The sequence below is a fragment of the Chiloscyllium punctatum genome, chromosome 12, assembly GCF_047496795.1.
Source record: "Chiloscyllium punctatum isolate Juve2018m chromosome 12, sChiPun1.3, whole genome shotgun sequence".
Classification (NCBI taxonomy): Eukaryota; Metazoa; Chordata; class Chondrichthyes; order Orectolobiformes; family Hemiscylliidae; genus Chiloscyllium; species Chiloscyllium punctatum.
This window is the reverse complement of record NC_092750.1, coordinates 94262957-94283954: the sequence shown is the minus strand read 5'-3', so window position 1 is coordinate 94283954 and position 20998 is coordinate 94262957. Positions and strand designations below refer to the sequence as shown.

General features: G+C 43.1%; 1 protein-coding gene across 7 annotated transcripts in view; it reads left to right on the top strand.

Moving 5' to 3' along the window:
• The first annotated feature begins 710 nt into the window (after positions 1-710).
• Positions 711-20998, top strand: part of LOC140483959 (nuclear receptor subfamily 2 group C member 2-like) — a 223988-nt gene continuing 203700 nt past the window's right edge. For 2 of the 7 annotated variants that reach the window (XM_072582826.1, XM_072582827.1), the window contains exons 1-2: positions 713-881; positions 18220-18345. The gene's annotated coding sequence lies outside the window, so the exon portion shown is untranslated. Of the gene's footprint in view, positions 882-18219; positions 18346-20998 lie in introns of all 7 variants that reach the window. The other 5 variants (XM_072582829.1, XM_072582830.1, XM_072582824.1 and 2 more) reach the window with 4 other exon arrangements.

Sequence of the window (20998 nt, the reverse complement as noted above, 5' to 3'; positions counted from 1 at the left end):
CAAGATTAGGAGGTGGGAAGTGGCTAACAGCGTTTCACATTAATACATTAACTGTCTGATTTATATAGTTTTTAAAAAGTTGTTGAGAATGCTAGTTTTTCTTCAAAGCAACATGAATGGAACTTTTTTTTCTCAGAGTCGTTCCACACATTCCGTTGTTGCTTTCGAATTCAAATAAATATATAAATTGAGAATTCAACCATAAGAGTTTGAAGTTCCTCTAAGACGTTTGTGATACAGTAAATAATAAATGTGACAACTTCAAAAGACGCACTTGCTGCTCATTCCCCTCACATTAAAGCAAACTGATCCAAAATGTTTTATTTTAAATAAAAGCGGAAATTTTAATTACCTAGCATCTCACTTCAATGCCTTACCTTGGGAAAACAGGAAACCATTTGTGCAAAGTGACCAGAAAACTTTAACATATTTAATAAAGGTCTCGAATCAGTTAAAGGATGTCTGGTGCGCCGCCATTAACCTGCGGGCAAGATCCGTCAGAACCACAAAGCTTGGACAGCGGGCTCCGGAAATAGCCGAAAGGGGAGCTGGCTCGCCGGAAATAGCCGAAAGGGGAGCTGGCTCGCCGGAAATAGCCGAAAGGGGAGCTGGCTCGCCGGAAATAGCCGACAATGGAGAAGACCCCGCCGGAGACTGCGGATTACCGCCGTCGAGCGCAATGTGGGGCGCCGTACTTTCGCGGCCAATGAGAGCTCGAGACTGGGGCGGGCAGCCCGCGCATGCGCCTCGGCCGGTTCCTTCCGGAGATTGAATCACTCATATGCGCGTCAGAGGGAAAAAAAAGCGCCAAGGTCATGAACTATGACCTCTGAAGGAAAGAACGTGATGTTAAAAGCCAAGAAATAAAGGTTTTTTTGTAGGTAGGTGAGGCTTTTAACTGCGGCGGTGTCGACTGAAGCTTCGGTGTTGGGGGTTGTGGTTTCATCCTGAGGGAAGGGGCCGAGTTGCTTGTCGGGCTCAAGCTCGGGCACCGGGGGGCAGACAGACAGACAGACAGGTAGGTAGGCAGGTGGGCCGAGGCCCACTCCCAAGGGCACAGGCGGGGATCTCGGCAACGACTTGGCCGCCTTTGCCACCCCTCCCCCACTCCAAAAAAAACCGACCTCCACTAGAACAGCAGCGGGACTAGGGGTGATTGACGACGGGCTCAGCCAATCAGACCTTACGGATCGCTGGTGATTAACCAATCCGCTCAGGATGTGGGCATCATCTGTTCGGAGGATTGGCCATTCTCCCGTGGCGTTGCTCTTGGATGGCATGAACATGTTGACAGTCTGTGTGCATTGCTTGTGTGTTTATAGTGTTAGGGTGGAGAACATTTCACACTGTTCCCCCAACCACTTCATCCTAACACACCTGGTGTAAGGACTGTGTCTTTTTACTTTTGTATTTTTAAAAACTTAGACAGTAACAAGAGAACTTTTTAAAATCAGATTTTCCAGAAATGCTACATTATTTCACAGCAAATAAATTATATTGGAACACATGCAGCTCACATTTACCTTTTGAAATATGAAATAGTTAGGGTCTAGGCTACCTTTAATATATTTTGAGTGGGTCTAATCTAGTCTAACAAAATGATTGATGGATTTTGGGACAACGTGGATTTAAAAAAAAGCACAGAACAAGAAAGCTTTGTTTGTGACGTTGGTCCTGGATGCTGATTGCAGGTTGACCTTTGATTAAATGATTCTAGAGACATAATTCTGAGACACATCCAGTCTCGTAGCAATGTCCTTTAGAAGCTGACCAGTACTGCTGCTGTTGAGCCCCACTTGGTGACAGTCATTGAAACCCCCATCCACCCTATAAAATACATTTTTATGCTGCACCAACCTCGATTGCTTCCTCCAAAGTGTTGTTCAACATGGAAGAATACTGATTCGTCAACTGAGGGTGGATGATACATGGTAGGCAAGATTGCATGAGCATGACTATGTCATGCAGTTACTTCACTACTGTGAGACAGCTCTCCCAATTTTGACAGTAGCCTGCAGACGTTAGTAAGGAGGACTTTGCAGGATCGACAGGCTGTTTCTGTCATTGCCCTAGGCAACTGAACAGGTGATCTGTCTAGTCTCATTTCTTTTTTAGACTTTGTAGCAAACAGTACAACTTAGTGGTTTGCAAAGCCATTTAGAGGGCAGTTGAGAATTAACCACATTGCTGTGGTTCTGGAGCCTCATGTAGGCCAGACCATGTGAAAATGACAGAAATCCTTCCCTAAAGGAAGGGCAATTAATCATTCAGACTTCTTTCTTTCTGGCCATGGTTTCATGGTCATCAGTAGATTCTTAATTACAGAAATTTGTATTGAAGTCAAATTCCACCATCTGCCGTGAGCAGGATTCAAATCCAAGTCCTTGGAGAATTACCTGAGTTTCTTGCTTAATACTCTAGCAATAATACTACTAGGCCAGCATCCCTCTTTCATTTGAGATACAAAACCAGTGTTTAGAAATGAATTTTACCGTCTGGGACTGGTTACTCAAAGTTTAGTTAGGGACCATTGGAATGGCTATTTAGGGCTCTTCAGTGCCTTAATTTCACTGTGTTGTGAATACAGAGGCTGTTTTTGTTTGTTTGCCTGTCTCAACAATGTGTTTGTCTTTTCAGTAGTATTCATATTCATCAGGGCAGCATGGTGGCTCAGTGGTTTGCATTGCTGTCTCACAGCACAAGGATCCTGGGTTCAATTCCAGCCTTGGGTGACTGTCTGTATGGAGTTTGCGCATTCTCCCCATGTCTGCTTGGTTTCCTCCGGGTGCTCCGGTTTCCTCACACAGTCCAAAGATGTGCAGATCAGGTGAATTGGCCATGTTAAACTGTCCATAGTGTTAGGTGCATCAGTCAGAGGGAAATGGGGCTGGGTGGGTTACTCTTTGGAAGGTCGGTGTGGACTTGTTGGGCCGAAGGGCCTGTTTCCACACTGCAAGGAATCCAATCTAAATTGAGAGTTTATAATAAACCCAATCTTTTAAAATGGAAATATAATTTGTATCATCAATAATCACAGGTGAGGTGCTGGAAGACTGGAGCTTGGCTAACGTGGTGCCACTGTTTAAGAAGGGTGGTGAAGACAAGCCAAGGAACTATAGACCAGTGAGCCTGACCTCGGTGGCGGGCAGGTTGTTGGAGGGAATCCTGAAGGACAGGATGCACATGTATTTGGAAAGGCAAGGACTGATTAGGGTTAGTTAACATGGTTTTGTGTGTGGTAAATCATGTCTCACAATCTTGATTGAGATTTTTGAAGAAGTAACAAAGAGGATTGATGAGGGCAGAGCAGTAGACGTGATCTATATGGACTTCAGTAAGGCATTCGGCAAGGTTTCCCTTGTGAGACTGATCAGCAAGGTCAGATCTCTCGGAATACAGGGAGAACTAGCCATTTGGAAACAGAACTGGCTCAAAGGTTGAAGACAGAGGGTGGCGGTGGAGGGTTGTTTTTCAGACTGGAGGCCTGTGACTAGTGGAGTGCCACAAGGATCGGTGTTGTGTATTCTACCTTTTGTCATTTATACACATGATCTGGATGTGAGCATAAGAGGTGCAGATGACACCAAAATTGGAGGTGTAGTGGACAGTGAAGAAGGTTACCTCAGATTACAACAGGACCTTGATCAGATGGGCCAATGGGCTGGGAAGTGGCAGATGGAGTTTAATTCAGATAAATGCAAGGTGCTGCATTTTTGCAAAGCAAATCTTAGCAGGACTTATACACTTAATGGTAAGGACCTAGGGAATGTTGTTGAACAAAGAGACCTTGGAGTTCTTAGCTCCTTGAAAGTAGAGTCGCAGGTAGATAGAATAGTGAAGAAGGCGTTTGGTATGCTTGCCTTTATTGGTCAGAGTATTGAGTAAAGGAGTTGTGAGGTCATGTTGCGGCTATACAGGATGTTGGTGAGGCCTGTACTGGAGTACTGTGTACAATTCTGGTCATCCTCTTATAGGAAGTATCGTCCCATTCCCCCTTCAGGGAACCTTTGTCATGCCTAGTAAATCTGGTGAAAGTTTTGAGGAGTGATCAAGTGTGTGGATGAGAGTAGGGCAGTTTATATTGTTATGGACTTGGCCAGCTAGCCCCCCCCCCCAGCTCTCCAAAAATGCTTTAAGAAGGCAGCCTAGACCTTAACTTTTTTTAAATTTTAAAGGCAGATGGAAAGTGAATATTCAAGGAGCGCTGCAGCTTGTCAAACCACTTGTCTTTAAGCAAAATAGAATTTATTTATAGGCTATGGTTGAAGCATGAGCAAAAGAAAATAGAATCTGGAATAACTTAACTACTTGGAAATCCAACCAACATGAAATTGCAACTTAAGGAGCAGTTCCAATACCCACAACATCCCAAAAACACGCCCCTTAGCATAAGGTACATTTAAACTTTGTTTCTGCCAGGCAGGAGAGATCGCAGAGGGGAGAATCAGGCAAGAAACATCTGTTGAAGCATGGAACCATTTTTTTGTACTAACAACTTCTCTGCTCCCAACAGTTTGATGGACTGTGAAAATGAACAAAGCTAGAAAAAAACTCTTGGGTTAATCAGATTGGTTAAAGTTGTTATGACAGCAAATTCATTGAGTGCTTTTGCAATATTTTCTGAGAGCATTGTTATGGAGCAAACCAGAAAGCAGGTGGTCCTGGATCTGGTTATTGGAAATCAGCCTGGTTTAATTACCTTAAAGTGAAAGATCCCCAAGGAAGTATTGATCATAATGTGATAGAATTTAATGTGCAGTTTGAGAGTGAGAGACCGGGTGCGAACAACTGTGTTTAAGTTAAAGGGAATTTTGGGCAGCATGGTGGCTCAGTGGTTAGCACTGCTACCTCACAGCACCAGGGACCCAGGCTTGATTCCAGCCTCAGGTGATTGTCTGCGTGGGTTTCCTCCCACAGTCCAAAGATGTGCAGGTTTGGTCAATTGGCCAAGTTAAATTCCCATGGTGTTCAGAGATGTCGGTTAGGTGCACTAGTCAGGGAGATGAAAGTAATAGGACAGGGGAATGGATCTATCTGAGATGTTCTTCAGAAGATTGGTGTGGACTTGTTGTGCCAGATGGCCTGTTTCCACACTGTAGGGATTCTGTTCTAACTGGCCATTCCCCTGTCATTGTTTAACATAGCCATTTCCAGACATATTGGCACTTCTGCCTTTTCCCTCTTGGGGGAAAAAAAGGACAAAGTGAACTTGTTAACAGGGCAGCATCATCACAATATGGATTTCAGCAAGGTCTTTGACACGGTCCAGCTGAAAACAAAACAGAAATAAAAGCGCTTGAGATCCATGGATTAGAGGTGCTGGAAGAGCACAGCAGTTCAGGCAGCATCCAAGGAGCTTCAAAATAGACGTTTCGGGCAAAAGCCTTTCAGCAGGAATAAAGGCAGTGAGCCTGAAGCGTGGAAAGATAAGCTAGAGGAGGGTGGGGGTGGGGAGAAAGTAGCATAGAGTACAATGGGTGAGTGGGGGAGGGGATGAAGGTCAGGGAGGAGAGGGTGGAGTGGATAGGTGGAAAAGGAGATAGGCAGGTAGGACAAGTCATGGGGACAGTGCTGAGCTGGAAGTTTGGAACTAGGGTGAGGTGGGGGAAGGGGAAATGAGGAAACTGTTGAAGTCCATATTGATGCGCTGGGGTTGAAGTGTTCCGAGGCGGAAGATGAGGCGTTCTTCCTCCAGGCGTCTGGTGGTGAGGGAGCGGCGGTGAAGGAGACCCAGGACTTCCATGTCCTCGGCAGAGTGGAAGGGGGAGTTGAAATGTTGGGCCACGGGGCGGTGTGGTTGATTGGTGCGGGTGTCCCGAAGATGTTCCCTAAAGCGCTCTGCTAGGAGGCGCCCAGTCTCCCCAATGTAGAGGAGACCGCATCGGGAACAACGGATACAATAAATGATGTTAGGGGATGTGCAAGTAAAACTTTGATGGATGTGGAAGGCTCCTTTAGGGCCTTGGATAGAGGTGAGGGAGGAGGTGTGGGCGCAGGTTTTACAGTTCCTGCGGTGGCAGGGCAAAGTGCCAGGATGGGAGGGTGAGTTGTAGGGGGGCGTGGACCTGATCAGGTAGTCATGGAGGGAACGGTCTTTGCGGAAGGTGGAAAGGGAAATATATTCCTGGTGGTGGGGTCTGTTTGGAGGTGGCGGAAATTTCAGTGGATGATTTGGTTTATGCGAAGGTTGGTAGGATGGAAGGTGAGCACCGGGGCGTTCTGTCCTTGTTACGGTTGGACGGGTGGGGTCTGAGGGCAGAGGTGCGGGGTGTGGATGAGATGCATTGGAGGGCATCTTTAACCACGTGGGAAGGGAAATTGCGGTCTCTAAAGAAGGAGGCCATCCGGTGTGTTCTGTGGTGGAACTGGTACTCCTGGGAGCTGCCAGCATCTGTAATCATTGTTTTTACCTCGCTTGAGATCCATGACAACTTGGCCAGTTAGATCCAAAATTAGCTTTGTAAGAGGAGACAGAAGGAGGTGGTAGTATGAATGACTGGAGCCTGGTGTGCAGTGGCACGCCACAGCAGCCAAGGCTGTGTCCTTTTTTTTTTGTTTATCATATTCAAAACTTATATATGTACAACAGATTTGTCAGATATGTGGGTCAGTGGTATGTAGAATTTAGCCATGATAAACATGAGGCAAACAGGAAGAAGGAGCAAAATGAGGGACTACTCAATGAGAGGTAAGACACCAGGAAGCAGAGAGGAGGAGAGAGTCGTTGGGATGCCTGATCACAGATCTCTGAAGGTGGCAGGAAAGGTTAAAGGGAAGTTAAGAAGGCAAATTAGATGCTTGCCTTTATCAGTTGTGGCAAAACTATAAGAGCAGGGTAGATATGTTTGAGCTGTACAGAACTTTGGTTAAACCGTGGAGTACTGTGTGCGGTTCTGGACACAAGGATGTGACTGCATTGGAGGGGGTGGAAAGGAGATTCACCAGGATGTTGTCAGGGATGGATCATATTAGCAATGAAGAGAGGCTGGATAGCTCAGATTGTTTACAAGGTTTGTGTAAAAATTTGTAGGTTGGTTGCTGCAGTTGTGGGTATGTTTGCCGAGCTGGGAAGTTGTTTTGCAGACGTTTCATTCCCTGTCTAAGTAATATTGTCAGTGTTTTGGAGCCTCCTGTGAAGTGCTGCTATACTGTGTCTTCTGGAATTTATTTGATTCCAGTTGCTGGTTCTAGTAGTTTGTTGTAATGGTGAGTATATTGTGCCTAAGTTTATGTGTTTGTTGATGGAGTCTGTGGATGAGTGCCATGCTTCTAGGAATTCTCTGGCTGTTCTCTGTTTAGCTTGTCCTATGATCGTTGTTTTGTTCCAGTTGAATTCATTGTCCTGGTCATCAGTGTGTATGGTTACTAGGGACAGCTGGCCGTGGCGTTTAGTGGCAGATTGCTAGCTGTTTGTCCTACCTAGTGTTTCATGCAGTCTTTGCATAGAATCTTGTGCAAGACAAATATAAATTACATGATGGATATCGGGTCTTCTGTTCTGGTGAGTTGTTGTCTGAGCATTGTTGTTGGTTTATGGGGTGTCATGAATCTGAGTGGTTGGAGAAGTCTGGCTGTTAGTTCAGAGACTTTTCTTATATAAAGTGGTGTGGCTACTGTGTTGAGTTGTGGCATGTCCTTGGTGTGTTGTTTGTCTGCTAGGCATCTGCGGATGAAGTTGCAGGGGTATCCGTTCTTGGTGAAGACTCTGTAGAGGTGTTCTTCTTCTGGTTATTGCCTGTCACCTATGTTGTGTGAGTATTTCTTGCTACTTATTGGCCTAAGACTGGATATTTTGCAGATCCTGCTGCATTTGGACTGCTTCAGTGTCTGAGGAGTCAAATGCTGCTGAACTTTGCATAATCATCAAAGAAAATATCCCACTTCTGACCTCATGATAGAGAGAAGGCCATTGGTGAAGCCTAGACATGGTTGAAGCAAATGGCCTCATTCAATGTAACAGCACTGTTCACTTCAATTGTGAAAACTTTAGCCAGAGAGACAATAGCCAACTTCATGGACAAACAGAACAGATGACACAACGTGGAACATATCAATAAGGACTCTCCATTCAAACTACTAGACCTATGCCTGACAACGCACTTTACATTCAACAACCCAATATATGAACAGATCAGTGGGACATCCATGGGCTCACCCATCTCTGGGCTCATAGATGAAGCAATGATGCAAAGACTGGAACAAACAGTCCTCCCACAAATCCAGCCCACAATCTGGATTAGATACGTGGGTGACACTTCCTTAATAATAAAGAGAACTGAAAGCAAGAACACACTGGATTATCAACATCATGCTCACAGGTTTACAAGAGAGGAGGAAACAATCAATCAACTCCCATTGCTGGATGTGATGGTAGAAAGAACACAACGGTGAATGCACCACAAAAGTCTTACAGAGAAGCCACACACATGGACCCGATCCTGAACTACAACAGCAACCACCCACATATGCACAGGAGAAGCTCCATTAGGACCCTGTTCAAAAGGGCTGCAACACACTGCAGCACTCCCAACCTGCGAAGAGAAGGAGACCTCTGCACATTCTTCACCAAGAACGGATACTCCGCAACTTCATTCACAGATGTCTACCAGACAAACAATGTGACAAGGACATGCCACAAACCAGTACGCTAGCCATACTATCTTATGTAAAAAAAGATCTTGGAACTAACTGCCAGACTTCTACATCAACTCTGATTTGTGAGAGCCCATAAACTGACGGCCACGCTCAGTCAACAACTCACCAGAACAAATGACCCTATACCCTTCATGTGCGAGACTTAATACAATTTACAAGATTCTGTGTAAGGACTGCATGAAACACTATGTAGGACAAAGCGAGCAATCTGCATCCACGAACACCAACTAGCCACTAAACTCCATGACCATGGCTAGCTTGGACTCTACCAACAAGGGATACACTGGCATCCGACACTTTATTAAAATTAAACAATTAGCATTTTGAATGGATGTTATAGTGTTTCACTTTGTAACACGTTTTTGGATTTATTATGTTTTTGGATTTATTATATTTATTATAACCATACATATAGATGACCAGGACAATGAATTCGATTGGGACAACGCAACAATCATAGAACAAGCTAAACAGATGACAGCAAGAGAATTTCTAGAGGCATGACACTCATCCAAGGACTCCATCAGTAAACACATAGACTTAGGCGCAATATGCTCGCCACTACAACTACCTACTAGAACTGGCAACTGGAAGCAGCAGGAATGAAACCAAACAAATTCCAGAGAACACTGTATAGCAGTGCTTCACAGGAGGTTCCAAAGCACTGAAAATGTCACTTAGACAGGAGACAAAATGTCTGCAAATCAACCTTGGATTGTCATCTTTTGGAGAAGAGAAGATGAGGGGTGTGGGTGGGACCTGATAGATATGTATAATTTTAAACTGAAAGGCAGGAGGTTTAGAGGATTTGAGGAGAAAAGGTTTTTCACCCAGAGGATAAAGGTTCTGGAATGCCCTGTCTGGGAGAGTAGTTGAGGCAGGTACCTGTAGAACCTTTATAAAACACTTGGATGAGCACTTGAAGTGTCATAATGTTCAAAGGTCCATTGTCTCATGTGGGAAATTGGGACTAGTGTGGATAGTGGTATACTTTAGTCTTTTCTGTACCTGTGATTCCATGATATCCATAAAATCACTTTAACTGCAACAACCAACTATTCCCCTAAACCTCCCTCTCTCTATGCCTTTTCGTAGTATTTCTCTCCAGTATGTTGAATTGAAATTGTTCCTAAACTATGATGAATGGAAGTTCATTTCTATATAATAAGAAAGGACAAGCTAATCCCAAGAAGAATAATGGGGCACCATCTGAAGTTTACATTGAACAGGCAACTTCACAAGATTGGGGTGAGGTTTCACTTCCTTCTTAAAACCTTCGTCAAAATTGAGTGTGTCAACAGTGAGTTCTGAAACAAGGCAAGAGAGTGCGGGCACAGCAGCTTCATAAAAGGAAGAGTGGATCAGTGTGAGGAGGGAGATAACAAATGGCAGCAGGGACCCCTTACATTTGTTTCTGCCTTTCAGAACTGAGTCCTTAGATTGGAAGAAATGTCCCAGAGATTTGGACATTATTCCAAAAGCAACAGAGATGAAAATCGGGTAATATAGGTCAGTTAACTTAAGTTTTAACTTAACTTTTTCCCAATGACAGATGTTATTACAGAAGATAGAACAACAGGACACTTGGAAGTATATAACAACATCAAGCAGTGTCAGCAGGGCTTCAGGAAAGGGAAATCATGCCTGGCAAATTTATTACAGTTTTTTTGAGAAAATAGCAAGTGAGATAGATAAAAGGGAACTAGTTGATATAATGTGCTGATGAGGCAAAAGTATGATGTGATATCGGACAAAATAAATCTGCAAAGGTTGGAAGTAGATTGAATGGGAGGACAAAAACTTGACAAATGAAGTATAATGTAGGAAAGTATGAGATCATGCATTTTGGTAGGAAGTATCAAAATTAATGTTTGAACAGGAGAGACTCCAAAGAAATACCACACCTGTTTTCATGCACAAGGATAAACAGATCTCTTTGTGTGGCAAGTAATTAAGAAGACAATAGAATTTTGGCTTTTATTGCCTTGGAAGGTGTTGTTACAACCGTAGAGGGTGTTGGTGAGGCCGCACCTGGAATGCTGTGTCCAGTTTTGATTCTTGTTGAAAGAATATCTTGGCAGTGTGGATCAGTTCAAAACTGATTAATTGGGTTGATTCCTGGAATTTAAGGATTGTCTTATGATTTTATTGAATTCCATGCACATGTATTGAAATGGAAAGGTGCATTCTAGTCAAATTTTCATATTTCTGATTAGGCAAAAAATGTACACTTTGTACTTAATTTGTACTCCCACATTAGGGTCTTTTAATTTTTGGGTCTTTTGAGAATATTGCTACAAAGCTGAAAAAGGCTAAAGAAATTTGGGTTATATTTCTGTAGTGTTTTCATAAAGCTTTCAAGATGTATGTCTCTTTTAGAAGAGCTTCAGTTGAGCATGATTGTGTAAAGCATATTAACTCGTAATAGAGGCCTACAGCCAGATTTGAAAAGGAAATAGTCAGACCTTTATGAAATTTCCTCGAGATAAAAATGTGGTATTCTATAGGTGCTATAGATTGATGAAGATTGTACAAGACTTTGAGCCTTGGGAAAGACATTTTTAAAAATGTGCTCCTTTGCAATAAGGACCCAGCTGGAATGACAAAGTTCAAAAACAAAGAAAACTGTAGTGAAGGCAGATGATTATGAACTAACTGAAGCATGTTATTATTATAAGAAGGTCCCTGTCGGGGATCTGTATCAAAAAGTGGAGAGAGGAGGCTTGATGGTAGAAAGAAATTGAGTTCTAGGGAGGAACATGGCCAAAATCAAGGAGCAGATTCCTCTCAGAATAGTAAAAGATAAAGTCATAGAATCTCTACAGTATGGAAATAGGTCCTTTGGCCCAACAAGTCCACACTGACCCTCTGAAGCGTAACCTACCCAGACCCATTCCCCTACCCTATTATCCTATATTTACCCAACAAATGCACCTAACCTATATGTCCCCAAACTCTATGGGCAATTTAGCTTGGGCAGTTCACCTAACCTGCACATCTTTTGGATTGTGTCAGGAAGCCCATGCAGACACGGGGAGAACGTGCAAACTCCACACAGATAGTCGCTTGAGGCTGGAATCAAATCTGGGTCCCTGGCACTGTGAGACAGCAGTGCTAATCACTGAACCACCCCAAGTCTGGAGGATAAGCTTTCTTTTGAAAGGCAAATGGGTCATTCTTGTCATAAAAAGGGCATATCAAGGCTGAGTGCTGCAAAAGCAAGATTGTGGCACTTGTACTGTTGCAGTGTCTCACCAGAAACATTGCCCAAGGGGATAAAACTTGTGAAGTTTTATGTAGTTTCTCCCATGTTCTCAGAAGGAGTCAGAGTGCTCGAGCTTGAGAGTTTTCTATTTGAAATATTGCACTTTGGTAAAACAAACAAGGGCAGTTATGGTTGCCCTGCTGTAGGACCTTGATCAATTGGGCCGAAGAATGGCAGATGAAATTTAATTTCGATTAAATGTGACATGTTGCATTTTGGTAAGACAACCCAGGGAAGCACTTCTACACTAAATGGTAGGGTCCTGAGGAGTGTTACTGAACAAAGACACTTTGGGGTACAGTTCACAGTTCCTTGAAGGTAGAGTCATAGGTAGACAGGGGAGTGAAGAAGGTGTTTATTGAGCAGTGCATTGAGTATAAAAGTTAGAAGGTCATGTTGTGGCTGTACAGGACATTGATTAGATCATGTTTTGGAAAACTGTGTTCAGTTCTGGTCTCCCTGCTGTTGGAAACATGTTGTTAAACAGCACGGAAATAGACCCTTTGGTCCGACCGGTCCATGTTGATCAGATATCCTAAATTAATCTACTCCCATTTGCCAGCACTTAGCCATATCCTTCTAAACCCTTTTTATTCATCTACCCATCCAGATGCCTTTTAAGTGTTGTTATTGTACCAGCATCTGCTACTTCATCTGACAGCTCATTCCATACACGCACCACCCTCTGCGTGAAAACATTGCCCCTTGGGTCCCTTTTTATATCTTTTACCTCTTCGCCCTAAACCTATGCCCTCTGGTTTGCGATTCTGATGCTCCAGGGAAAACAGACCCAGCCTATTCAACCACTCTCCATAGCTCAAATCCTGCAACCCTGGCGGCATCCTTGTAAATCCTTCTGAACCCTTTCAAGTTTCATAACATCCCTCCTATAGGAGGGAGACTGGAATTGCACACAGTATTCCAAAAGTGGCCTAACCCAATGTCCTTAATAGCTGCAACATGATCTCCCAATCCTTAGACTCAATGCACTGACCAATAAATGCAAGCATACCAAACGCTGCTTTCACTACCCTATCCTACTAAAAATCCACTTTCAAAGAACTATGAACCTGCACTCCAAGGTCTCTTTGTTCAGCAAAACTCCCAGGACTTTACCATGACGTGTATAAGTTCTGCCCTGATTTGCCTTTCCAATGCATGACACCTTTCTTTTATCTAAATTAAACTGCAACTGCCACTCCTGGGCCCATTGGTCCATTTGATCAAGTTCCCTTTGTACTCTGAGGTAGCCTTCTTCGTTGTCCACTACACCTCCGATTTTGCTGTCATTTGCAAACTTACTCACTATACCTCCTATGTTCACATCCAAATCATTTATATGCATGATGAAAAGCAGTGGACCCAGCACTGATCCTTGTGGTGCACCACTGGTCTCAGGCTTCCAGTTTGAAAAGCAATGCTCCACCACCACCCTCTGTCATCCATCTTTGAGCCAGTTCTGTATCCATATGGCTAGTTCTCACTGTATTCCACGTGATCTAACCTTGCTAACCAGTCTACCATGAGGAACCTTGTGGAATGCCTTATGGCAGTCCATATAATTCATGTTCACTGCACTGTCCTTATCAAAACTTCGTTCCTGCTTCAAAACGTTCCTCAAGCAGTAGACAGAGGGTCCTACTCAAGAAGGGGCAAAACTCAACCTTGTCTTGGGAAATAGGGCAGGATAGGTGACTGTTAACAGTGAGGGAGCACTTTGGGACCAGTGGCCATAGTTCTATCAATTTTAAAATAGTTATGGAGAGGGACAAAGCTGGTCCATAGATTCAAGTTCTAAATTGGGGCAAGGCAAATTTTGATGGAATTAGACAGGAGCTTGCAGGGGTTGATGAGAGTAGTTTGTTTGCAGTCAAAGGAACCTGTGGCAAGTGGGATAGCTAGAGTTCAACGTTCTCAATGTTCCTGTGAGGGTGAAGGGCAAGGTTGGCAGGAATAGGAAACCCTGGAATTCAAGATGTATTGAGGCTTTGACCAGAAAAAAGGAGGTGTGGCTCAAGTATAGGCAGCCAGGATCAAGGGAATCCCTAGAAGTATAGAGGGAATACAGGAGTTTACTGAAGAAGGAAATCAGGAGGGCAAAAAGGGGGCACAATATAGCCTTGGCTGAGCAGATTAGGATGAATCCAATGAGGTACTTTTAAGTATATCAAAGGAAAAAGAATAACTAGAGAGAGAATAGGGCCCCTCAGAGACCAAAGTGGACATGTATGTGTAGAACTGCTGGAGATGGATGAGGTTCTCGATGAATATTTCTGTGTTTACCATGGAGAAAGACATGAAGACTTGGGAATGTGGGGAAGTTAGATTGGATTATATGACTTACAATGTGGAAACAGGCCCTTCGGTGCAACAAGTCTCCTCCAGCCCTCCGAAGAGCAACCCATTCCGCGACATTTACCCCTTCACCTAACACTTTGGGCAATTTAGCATGGCCAGTTCACCTGACCGGCACATCTTTGGACTGTGGGAGGAAGCTGGAGCATCTGGAGGAAACCCAAGACACTGGGAGAATGTGCAAACTCCACACAGACATCCGCCTGAGGCGGGAATTTAACCCGGGTTTCTGGCGCTGTGAGGCAGCAGTGTTAGCCACCAAGCCACCCATGTTTTTTTCTTTTAAAGTTAGCAGTGATATCTTAGGGATAGCCCATATAACAACCAAGGAGGTGTTGGATGTATTAGAATGTATGAAGATTGATAAATCTCCTGGTTCTGACCAGATATATTCAAGAACACTGCAAGAGGCTAGAGAAGAAATTGTGGGGACCCTGGCTGATATTTTTGCATCAATGTTAGCCATGGTGACTGGTGTGTAATGAATGTTGTGCCGTTATTCAAGAAGTGCTGCAAGGAAAGCCTGGGAATTACAAGCTGAACATCTGTGGTGGGTAAGTTACTTGACAAAATTTTAAGGGCTAAGCATTTGGAAAGTTAGGGTTTGATTAGGAGTAGTCAGCATAGATTTGTGAATGGGAGATCATGCCTCACAAATTTGTTAGAGTTCTTTGAAATGACCAGGAAGGTTGACGAGGGCAAGGTGCTAGACATAGACTATGTGGATTTCAGTAAGGGACAAGTGTAGGGAAATGTGGTTAGTGTGGATGGACGTTTTGGTGAACATGGACCAAGTTTGGGCTGAAGGGCCTGTCTTCATGCTGTGGGACACTATTTTTTAAAAAATTCAATCAAGTTCTTGAGACCTGATTTCCCACACACAAAGCCATGTTGATTATCCCTAATCAGTCCTTGCCTTTCCAAATATATGTAACCCACCACTGATGTCAGGCTCAATGTTCTGTAGTTCACTGTTTCAGTAGGCATGGATAAAGTGAATAGTCAGAGATTTTTTCCAGGGGCAGAAATGGCTATCACAAGGTGATTGGAGGAAAGTTCAGAGAACATGTAGAATGTTGAGATTGGTGGTAGAAATGTGTTTACTCTGTTGACATAAGGAGGGAGGATGTGTTTGGTAGGCTAAAGGATATTAAGGTGGACAAATCCCCAGGACTGGATGGGATCTATCCCAGGTTGCTGAGGGAGGCAAGAGAGGTGGGGCCTTGACATATATCTTTATAGCATCCTTAAACACAGGTGAAGTGCTGGAGGACTGGAGGGTTGCTAATGTTGTCCCCCTGTACAAGAACAGTAGTAGGGATGTTCCAGGTAACTACAGACCAGTGGGCCAGATGTCAGTGGTGGGAAAGTTGCTGAGGAAGGTACTGAGGGATAGGATCTATTTATATTTGGAAGAGAATGGGCTTATCAATGATAGGCAACATGATTTTGTGCAGGGAAGATCGTGCCTTACCAACTTAATAGGAAGTGACCAAGTTGATAGATGAAGGAAGGGCTGTAGATTTCATATACATGGACTTTAGTAAGGCGTTTGATAAGGTTCCCCATAGTAAGCTGATGGAGAAAGTGAAGTCACATGGTGTGCAGGGTGTTCTAGCTGTGTGGATAAAGAGCTGGTTGAGCAACAGGAGACAGAATAGCAGTTGAAGGGAGTTTCTTGAAATGGAGAAAGGTAACCAGTGGTGTTCTACAGGGATCAGTGCTGGCGCGACTGTTGTTTGTGATATACATCAATAATCTGGAAGAGGGCATTGTTGCTCTGATCAGTAAGTTTTCAGATGACCCTAAGACTGGTGGAGTAGCAGAAAGCGTAGAGGACTGTCAAACAATATGGAGAATTGGCAGATGGAGTTCAATCCGGGCAAATGTGAGGTGATGCATTTTAGGAAGTCTAATTCTAGAGCGAACTATATTGTAAAAGGAAGAGCCTTGGGAAAAGTTGATGAGCAGAGAGATCTGAGAGTTCTGGTCCATTGTACCTTGAAGGTGGCTGCACAGGTGGATAGAGTGGTCAAGAAGGCACATGGTATGCTTGCCTTCATTGGATGGGGTATTGAGTATAAGAGCTGGCAGGTCATGTTAAAGTTGTACAAGACATTGGTTCGGCCATTTAGAATACTGTGTACAGTTCTGGTTGCCACATTACCAAAAGAATGTGGATGCTTTGGAGAGGGTGCAGGGAAGGTTTGCGAGGATGTTGCCTGGTATGAAAGGTGCTAGCTATGAAGAGAGGTTGAGTAGGTTAGGATTGTTTTCATGAGAGAAAAGGAGATTGAGGGGGAGACCTGACTGAAGTCTACAAAAGCATGAAGGCTATAGACAAGGTGGACAGAGATGAGCTTTTTCCCAGGGTGAGGGATTCAGTAACGAGAGGTCACATATTCAAGGTGAGAGGAGAAAAGTTTAAGGGAGATACATGCAGAATGTACTTTTACACAGGGGGTGGTGGGTGCCTGGAACGCATTCCAGCAGAGGTAGTAGAGGCAGACGTGGTGGATTCCTTTTTAAGGTACATCTGGATAGATGCATGAGTAGATGGGGAGCAGAGGGATACAATTAGGAATTGGGCAATAGGTTTAGACAATGGATTTGGATCAGCTCAGGCTTGGGGGGGCTGAAGGGCCTGTTCCTGGGCTGTAAATTTTCTTTGTTCTTTTGTTCTTTGACATGTCAGAGGTTGGTTCTTACTACGTACCCACTGCTCTCTGGTGGTAGTAGAGTCAGATACATTAGGGACATTTAAACGACTCTTGTACATGGATTGAAGGGTATGCAAGTTAGTTTGATCTTGGAGTAGGATAAAAGGTTGGCACAACATCAAGAGATGTTGGGCCTGTACTGTTCCATGTTCTAAGGCCTTGCATAAATTACCTAAGAGATACAGGGGTATCGTAATCGCTGACTTTCATGGGTAATATGAATTGCTGTTCAGAATGCAAGCACATTGATTTATAATGTTAATGGTAGTTATTTGCTTGTTTCCTTGTTTTGAGTATTTTAAAATATGATTTAGATACTGAGGAATTTTTCTTTTCTATTTATTCATGGGCCATCACCGGATAGGCCATCCATGCATTGTCTCTATTTTTAATTGCCTGAAGAAAGTGGTGGTGAGCTACCTTCTTGAACTACTGGATTCCTTCAGGTGTATAGACATCCACAACAATCTTAGGAAGAGTATTCTAGAATTTTGACCTGGCAAGTGACATATTCCCAGGTTAGGTTGTTGTGAGACTTGAAAGGAAACTTGCAGGTGGAGGTGTGTCACGTATTTGCTGCCCATATCCTGCTGGTTGGAAGTGGTTGTGGGTTCAGAAGGAGCTGTCTGAGCCTTGGTGAGCTGCCGTTCATCTTGTACATGTAATACATTGCTGTTACTGAGCATTAGTAATGGAGGGAATGGCTGTTTATGGATGTGTTGCCAATCAAGCAGGCTGCTTTTCTTTGTATGGTGTTAAGCCTTCCTGAATGTGCTGGAGCTGCAAGTTGGGAGTATTTGATCACACTCCTAACTAGTGACTTGCAGATGATGGATACACCTTGAGGAATCTCAAGTTTCTGTGAATTGGTAGAAGAGTTACTTGCTGTAGGATTCCTTGCCTCTGACCTGCTCTTGTAGCTAGTCTGTTTCAGTTTCGGTTCAATAGCTATGCCCAGCATATTGATAGTGGGGGATTAAGCAATGTTAATATTAATTGAAAGTCATGGGGTAATGGTTAGAGTCTGTCTTGTTCGAAGGTGGTCAATCTATGGAATTTCTGTGGTGCAAATATTATCGCCATTTATCAACCCGAGCCTGAACATTGTCCAGGTCCTGCTACATATGGATATGGAGTGCCTCAATATGTATGGAATTGTGATTGGTGCTTAACATTGTGCAAACATCAGTGAACATTCACACTTCTGACCTTTTTTGATGGAAGGATGATCATTGATGAGCAGCTGAACGTGGTTGGGCTGAGGACATTACCCTGAGGAACTCCTGCACAGATATTCTGGCCCCAAGATGACTGACTCCAGCAACCACAACCAATCTTTCTTTGTACCAGGTATGATTTCAACCAGCAGAAAGTTTTCCTTGATTCCCATTGACTTCAGTTTTCCTAGGGCTCACCCTCGGTCAAATGCTATCTTGATGTGATGGTTTGTCACTCTCGTCTCATCTCTGGAGTTCTCTTTTGTCCATTTTGAACCAAGATTGAACTGGAGTCAGGAACTGAGTGGCCTTGGCAGAACTCAATACGAACATCAGACAGCAAGGTTACGATTGGTGTCCTTCCTAACTAATGTGCCTGCTGAGGTGTATCAGAGGAGTGAGAAACTTGGCTTATTAGTTGAAAAGTCAGATGGAGCATTGAGTTTAGAAGTAAACATTAATGGTTGTTGGAGAGTCTTTAAAGCAGCTTGACGTATGAGTCTTACAATCCTACAGCGCGGAGACAGGCCCTTTGGCCCAAACTGGTCCAACCAAAATGTCCATCCACACTAACGCTATTTCCATGCACTTCGCCCCATCCTTCTAATCCTTTCCTATCCATGTATCCAGTGCCTTTCAAATGTTGTTAATGTACCCACCTCAACCATTTCCGCTAGCAGCACATTCCATATACATACTTTGTGTAACAAAGTTGCCCCTCAGGTTCCCTTTTATTCTTTTCCCGCTAACTTAAACTGATGCCTTCTAGTCCTTGATTCCCCAATTCTGGAGGGAAAATGACTGAGTGCATTCATCCTGTACATGCCTCTCATGGACTTATACACCTCTTTAAGGTTCCCCCTCAGTCTCCTACATTCTAAAGAAAAAAGTCCTACCTTGTCTAACCTCTCCCTATAACTCAGGCCATTGAGTCCAGGCAAAATCCTTGTAAATTTTTAAAAAGCCATGAACAAGGTGTGGAAAAGCAGCTGGGAAAAGAACCCAGAGCTAGAAATGGAAGGAATATATTTTGTAAGAGATTGACAAAGTTGGGTCCAGTGTCAAAACTACAGTCTTACAGAGTGAAATAATTGCACACAAATTAGAACTTCAGAAAGGGATAGGGAGCTGAATTTCAAAATATTTGTTTCCAGTTTGAAAAGGAAAAACAAGGAGGGACTGATTAAAAAGTTATGAATTAAACAAGAAATGTCAAGCTTGCTTAGCATCAGAAAAACCTCAGGGTTTTACAGCAGGTAAAGAATAATTACACCTAGCCACAATATTAGCTGCTTGCACGAGAATGGCAGAATTCAGCTGCATCTCCTAGAGGGGGAACCTCTTGGTAAAGAATTTAGAGTAGAAAATGTTCCTGAATTAAAATAAGATGAAATAACTTCAGTTATTGTGGAATAAAATTCCTCATGATTGGCTGATTCCTTTTGTAAGATTTGGACATTAAAAAACACGGTGATCTGGAAAAAAACGACTGTGGCTTACAGCCTGAACAGAATGTTTAGTAAAAGCTGAGACGAGCACCCGAAAACTGTATTGACGATCTGGTATTTGGCATCAAAAAAGAGTAAAGTGCTGAATCCTGAAAGGAAGTAATGATATGACTGGAAGTTTCTGCTTGATTCCAGTTGTTAGCAATCAGTCCCCAGAAGCAGATGTACTGTTAGCAGACCCCAGTAATGCTGTTGATAATCTTTAACCGGATCAAACCCATTGTAACGTTTTTGGACCCCTGAAAAATGGCATCTTGGGGCTGAAACTTTATGCCAAACTTTACATCAAATTCTGAAAAGAAACATGGGGAATATAAAATTAAAGTACATACCTTAAAGAAATACATGGGGGAAGGGAAAAGCATAAAGCAAAATTAAAAGGAGATTTTTAGGGAACACAGTAAATGAATCAAGAGGAAAATTCATTTTGTTTACAGAAATTGATACTTCAACAATATATGTTAATTGATCTCTAAATCCTAAGTCATATACTTGCATGATTTTTGAGTCTTTATTTTTATAAGTGTGTATCATTTATGGAGTGCAACAAAATGGAAAGTAATACCTTTAATGTTCGTTAATATTTATAATGTTCAGAGCTTGATATATTTTGAAGAAAAATTTGTGAATGAACAAGGCCTTCTTTTTTTCCAATAGGGGAGTTGTGATGAAATGCAACTGCAAGCTGACGTCAGTGGTTTCAAAGGCACTTTCTTTTTTTTTTGACGGTCCGTAACTGAAAAGGAAATCACAATTTGAAGTCTGTAGAAAATAGAGGAGGTTAGGGGTATCCTTTAATTGCTGACATCAGACTTCTAGCCTTTGAAGCTGGTTGAGGAAATAAATGGCAAAGCGGAGGGATCAAATTACAACCAGTGTTGGAAGAATAGTGTCTGGATGTTAGTAAAGCCTTTGATAAGGTATTGCAAAATAGACTAATTAGTAAAGTTAGATCACATGGGATTCAGGGTGAGCTTGCCAATTGGTTACAAAATTGGCTTTAAGTAGGAGACAGGGTGGTGATGGAGCGTTGTTTTTTGGACTGGCGGCCTGTGACCAGCGATATTTCACAGAGATCAGTATTGCATCCCCTTTTGTTTGTCATTTTATACAGATGATTTGGATGAGAATGTAGGAGGCATGGTTATTAATTTTGTGGATGACACCAGAATTGATAGTATAATGGACAGTAAAGAAGGTTGTCTAAGATTAGAGAGAGCTTAATCAATTGGGGTCAATGGGCTGAGGAGTGGCAGATGGAGTTTAATTTGGATAAAT